The following is a 4,815-nucleotide window of genomic DNA, read 5'->3' as shown; positions in this document are numbered from 1 at the left end:
AGACCTGGCACAGGGTGCCCAGAGAAGCTGTGGGTGCCCCTGGATCCCTGGCAGTGCCCAAGGCCAGGCTGGACATTGGGGCACCCTGGGACAGTGGGAGCTGTCCCTGCCCATGCTGGGGTGGAATGGGATGAGTTTTAAGGTCCCTTCCAACCCAAACCAGTCTGGGATTCCACAATATGAAATGAGGATTTGCCCTGGTTAAATTAAAGTGGTCTGTGCTTGCTTGCAATAAGACCTTGGTTTTCATCACAGCTATTGCAAAACACTTGGGACAGCACCGAGATACTGCCCAGAACGGAAAGAATTAAAACAAGAAATCCCAGCAGAAATGCAGGGCCCAAGGAGCCATGGACAGCCCTGACATTCCCATTCTCCATCTTCCCTCCCGTGCAGAACACRGAGTCAGGACAGGACAGAAGATTAACGAGAGGAAAAACCGTGACCACAGCAAGCAGAGTGACTCATGCCCACTCCTCACTTCTCATCTGGAACAGGAATTTACTGCAGCACCAGAGTAAATYTATTTCTCCTCCTGCTGAGCCTGTGGCCACAGGGACACAGCAGCCCACACTGGGAGCCCTGACCACTGCCTGGATGGAGCCAGACTCAAAATTATCCGAGCTCTGCCTCAGCCATGCACCAGGAGACAGGCTGGGGGCAGGAAAAGCAGCACACAGCAAAGAAATCCCTCCTGTCCCCTCTGGATCCCAAAGAAATCCCTCCTGTCCCCTCTGGATCCCAAAGGCAGCAGAGACCTCCAAATGCCACCTCTGCAGGCTGGCAGGAATCAGCTGGATCCAGGGAACTAATTAAAGGGAGAGCACTAAAAGCAGACCAAAGACTGGAAATCGTGTTCTAAACTCACATTAGGATCGGAAGGGGAACTTCCCAATTTGATGGCAGAAAGCAATTTACTTCAATTAGCAGGGACATAACCGGAGCCGTTTCCTAACAGGAGCATTGCATCTCGGAAAAAAAGCAGCTCCTTAATTGCATCCCCTGGCACTGACAGCTCCACGGCCTGTTTAGGTGAGATGGGGTGAAAGAACCCTTGGGGTTTTCTCTCCAAATCTCCTGCTGGGCTTTGAGCCCTGTCCCACTGCAGAGGGTTCAAAATGACCAAAGAGGAGATGGCAGTGGGGAAAAGCAGCAGGAAAAGCCTTCTCCTCCTCCTCCTCCTGCTGCTGCAGGCAGAGCCCTCCCTGCTCACTCCAGCAGCTGCTCAGGCTCTGCCAACGTATGGATGAGTCAGTGGAGCAGCTTCAGGAAGCTCAGGCCTGCAAGRAGCTGCTTCCTCTGTGCTTCCAGCTGGGATTGGGGTGCCAGATCCGGGCTCAGCAAAGCCTTTCACGGACCAGCAGCGCTGCAGGGCCAAGGAAAGGGCTTTGGCCCCTCACTCCTGTCCCCACAGGTGTACCCATGGGTTTTGGGTACATCCCTTGAGCTGCAGATTGAGAGGGCTGTAAAATCCCTCCAGGAATTTAGGAGCTTTTGTTCCAAACAGATTAAAACCAGCAAAAGACACTGACACCAACAGGAACACCGCCACAACGCAGGAATTGAGCACAAGTGAGCCCCAGTATAGAGCTCTGCACCCCATGCCAAGGGTGCTGGTGCATGYTTCAGCTTATTTGGGGTCCCAGAGCAGGGCTGGGGTGCAGAGGAAATGGGTTTATCCCACAGAGAAAGCTTCCATGAGTTGCTGTAGGTGCAGGAGCCCCAGAACAAATAACAACTCCCCAGAATAAATAACAATCCCCCAGAGCTGGGGCTTGTGGGCTGTTTTGGGGCAGAATGAACTGTTTTGGGGCAGGATGGGCTGTTTTGGGACAGGATGGGCTGTTTTGGGGACAGAATGAACTGTTCTGGGACAGGATGGGCTGTTTTGGGGCAGGATGGGCTGTTTTGGGACAGGATGGGCTGTTTTGGGGCAGGATGGGCTGTTTGGGGACAGGATGGGTTGTTTTGGGGCAGGATGGGCTGTTTTGGGGACAGAATGGGCTGTTTGGGGACAGGATGGGCTGTTTTGGGGCAGGATGGGCTGTTTTGGGACAGAATGGGCTGTTTTGGGGCAGGATGGGGCTGCCAGGGGGAAGTTTTGCTCCCAGCTCCCAGTCACGGTTTCCCTCCGCCACTGCACCGGGGCTGCCTTGGATGGAAATAAACGCTCCAAACAAAACCCAGGGCACAGGAACCCACCCAGACCCCGTTAGTGGAGCTGCTACAAAGGTGTGCAGGAGCTGGCAGAGAGAGGGGCAGATCCCAAAAACACCAAAATGACACAATCTGCAGGGAAAAGTGCCCGCAGGCGTCGCGGCRAGGACGGGCGGGGGGAACGGCCCCGCCGCACATCTTGGCCATCGCACATCTGCAACCCCTTTGCTTTCCTTTTTGCTGTTTTTTTTTTTCTCCTCCCAGATCACTTTAAAGGTCCAGCTCAGGGCATAATTAGCAAAGCAGTTAAAGTGGCGACCTGGCGAGGGCAGTGACCTTGGGCGGTGGCAGGAAGCGACAGCCGTGGGTGGCCGGGGGGGCTCTACAGGGGATGGAAAAGCGGCTCCTCCATCCCCCGGCGCCTTCACCTGCCCGAGGGAAGCGGATTTTGGGKGAATCGGGGATGCTGAGCCCCCGGCCCCGTCCTTGCTCGGTGCCGCAGCTCCAGGACGGCGCAAAATCCCCGGCAAAGGCTTCCCCAGCATCCCATCCCTCCTCCCGGCACCCAGCCGTGTCCCCGGCAATGTCCCCATCCCTGTCCCCATCCCTGTCCCCTGTGGGGCCGTTCCACGCGGGGCTGAGCTCCCTTATCAGCGCCACGACCTTCGCTGCTCACAGATGAGGGGCTGCAGCCGCTTGGATTTGTTTGATTTCTGTTGATGGTTATTAGGCAGAGGAAGTGCCAGAAGGGATTTTGACCTCGAGTTTAAACCTACTCCAATTAGAGCCACTGAGCCTTTAATTACCGAGCTCTGGCCACTTTGGTTAAAGCAACAACAAAAACAAACAGAGAGTCTGGTGGAAGATGGGCTTTTCTTCTCRTGGTTCGTCTGATCCGCCACCTCCTTTGTCCCTGTGCTGTGTGACAGTGGCACCTGGCCCTCCTGGCACAGAGGTGGCACCGCTCTGGAGGCAGTGCCATGGCAGGGGACAGCCTGTCCTCCCCCTGTCCTCCCTCTGTCCTCCCCCTGTCCTCCCCCTGCCCTTCCCCTGCCCCACACACCACCCACCAGTGCCCCGAGAAGGCTCCGGGATGATCCCCCGGTGCCCAGGTGGCTCCAGTGAAAAACACCCGAGGTTACAGCTCAGGGCCCRTTAGAGCTCGCTGAGGGGTGATGGATATTTTGGAAACACCGATTTCTTACTTGGCAGAGCTTCTATGAAGTCGAGTTTTTTTAAAAGCAAGTCCAGAGTGCTCTTGTTCTTCGCTCCACTTGGCCCTGGGACACGTTCAGYGTTTCATTCCCTGGCACCACAGCACCCTTTGGCTCAGCACAGACCCTCCTGGTGCTCCAGAGCCTGGCACACATCCCTGCCTTTTGCTTTATTGTTACAGATTCATTGATACGAGGCTTTATTAACACACTTTAGGCCTAGCAAAATAGGCTTGTGTCCTCGTAAGTCCTGTGATTTATAATTCCTTTCTAGGATACATCTTGTGATTGGTTTTTTACTTTTAACAGTGACTAAATCCTTGTGTGCTGATAATTTYCTTCCCTGACTGACTTTTGTCCATTTTACCCAAAAATTTCAGATTAAAAAAAGCCAAGGGGAAATCCTCACCCTGAGCAGCACCCAGCCCTGAGCTGATGCAGGACGGGGTGACAGCTCTGCTGAGCAGTGAATGGATTTGGGCATTCCCAGGACCTGAGGGGAGCACAACAACCCTGCCAGCACCANGTGATGAGTGACAGATATCAGCATTAAAACAGTCCTTGTAAATGTTCCATGTTCAAGGAGTTTTAAATGTGTTCCTTAATCCAGCTGCTACCAGGCTGGGGCTATTGTATTTTCAAACACTTTGGTTTMTCCTTCCCTCCCATGGAAGCTGTGCCATCTTTTAAACCAAGGCAATGAAACAAGAGTGGGTACAACAAAAMCTTAATGTGAAAAGGGATTTCCTTGGTCCCCTGGGCACGGGTTGGGCACACGGAGCTGCAGCAGCCCCGGGATGAGCTCTGCCTGGGTTCCATTTTCGGGCCCTTTCAGATGTTCCCTCCCAGCCCCTGTCCCAGGACCATGGACCATCCCTGGGCCATCACACGGATCTGAGAGGAGAGGAGAGGAGAGGAGAGGTCAGGGCAATTCAGCCCCTGAATCCCTTCCACCAGCAAAGCCACCAAAACGAGTCACCCTTGGCTTTGTGTGGCCAAGGCACACAGGGATTAATCCACTGGAGCGTTTCTCTGGTGAGAAAGGACTTCTGCAGTAAAGCCAAAAGAGAAATCATTCTAAATCCAGCAATATTTACTGACTTCTGGTAAATGTAACTGTATTATCCAGAGCAATAGGAGAGGAAAAACATCCATTTGAAGAAACTGGGAGGTCTCCACTTGAGTGGTTTTATTGCTCAGTGKAATCCTCTGTTTCACATTATGCCATGGACAATGGGCACCAACCTTTCCCTGAGCTCCCACCAAAGCAGGCAGAAGAGCACGCACAATGGGCAGACCCCACTCCTTTGCTCTGTGGCGCTCCARCCTTCTCCACAGGCAGATCTGATTTCTTCCAGCACGTGCTGTTCTTCCTTCAGCTGAGTCTTTTCCTTCTTTCATGGAAACTGGCAATCAGATCTCAAGGTGCACTTCCTACAGGTTT

This window comes from Malurus melanocephalus, unplaced genomic scaffold (genome assembly GCF_030028575.1).
Source record: "Malurus melanocephalus ecotype Western Australia unplaced genomic scaffold, MMel_1.1 scaffold_583, whole genome shotgun sequence".
In the NCBI taxonomy this organism is placed as follows: Eukaryota; Metazoa; Chordata; class Aves; order Passeriformes; family Maluridae; genus Malurus; species Malurus melanocephalus.
The sequence above is the reverse complement of the archived record's forward strand: the minus strand, read 5'-3'. Positions refer to the sequence as shown.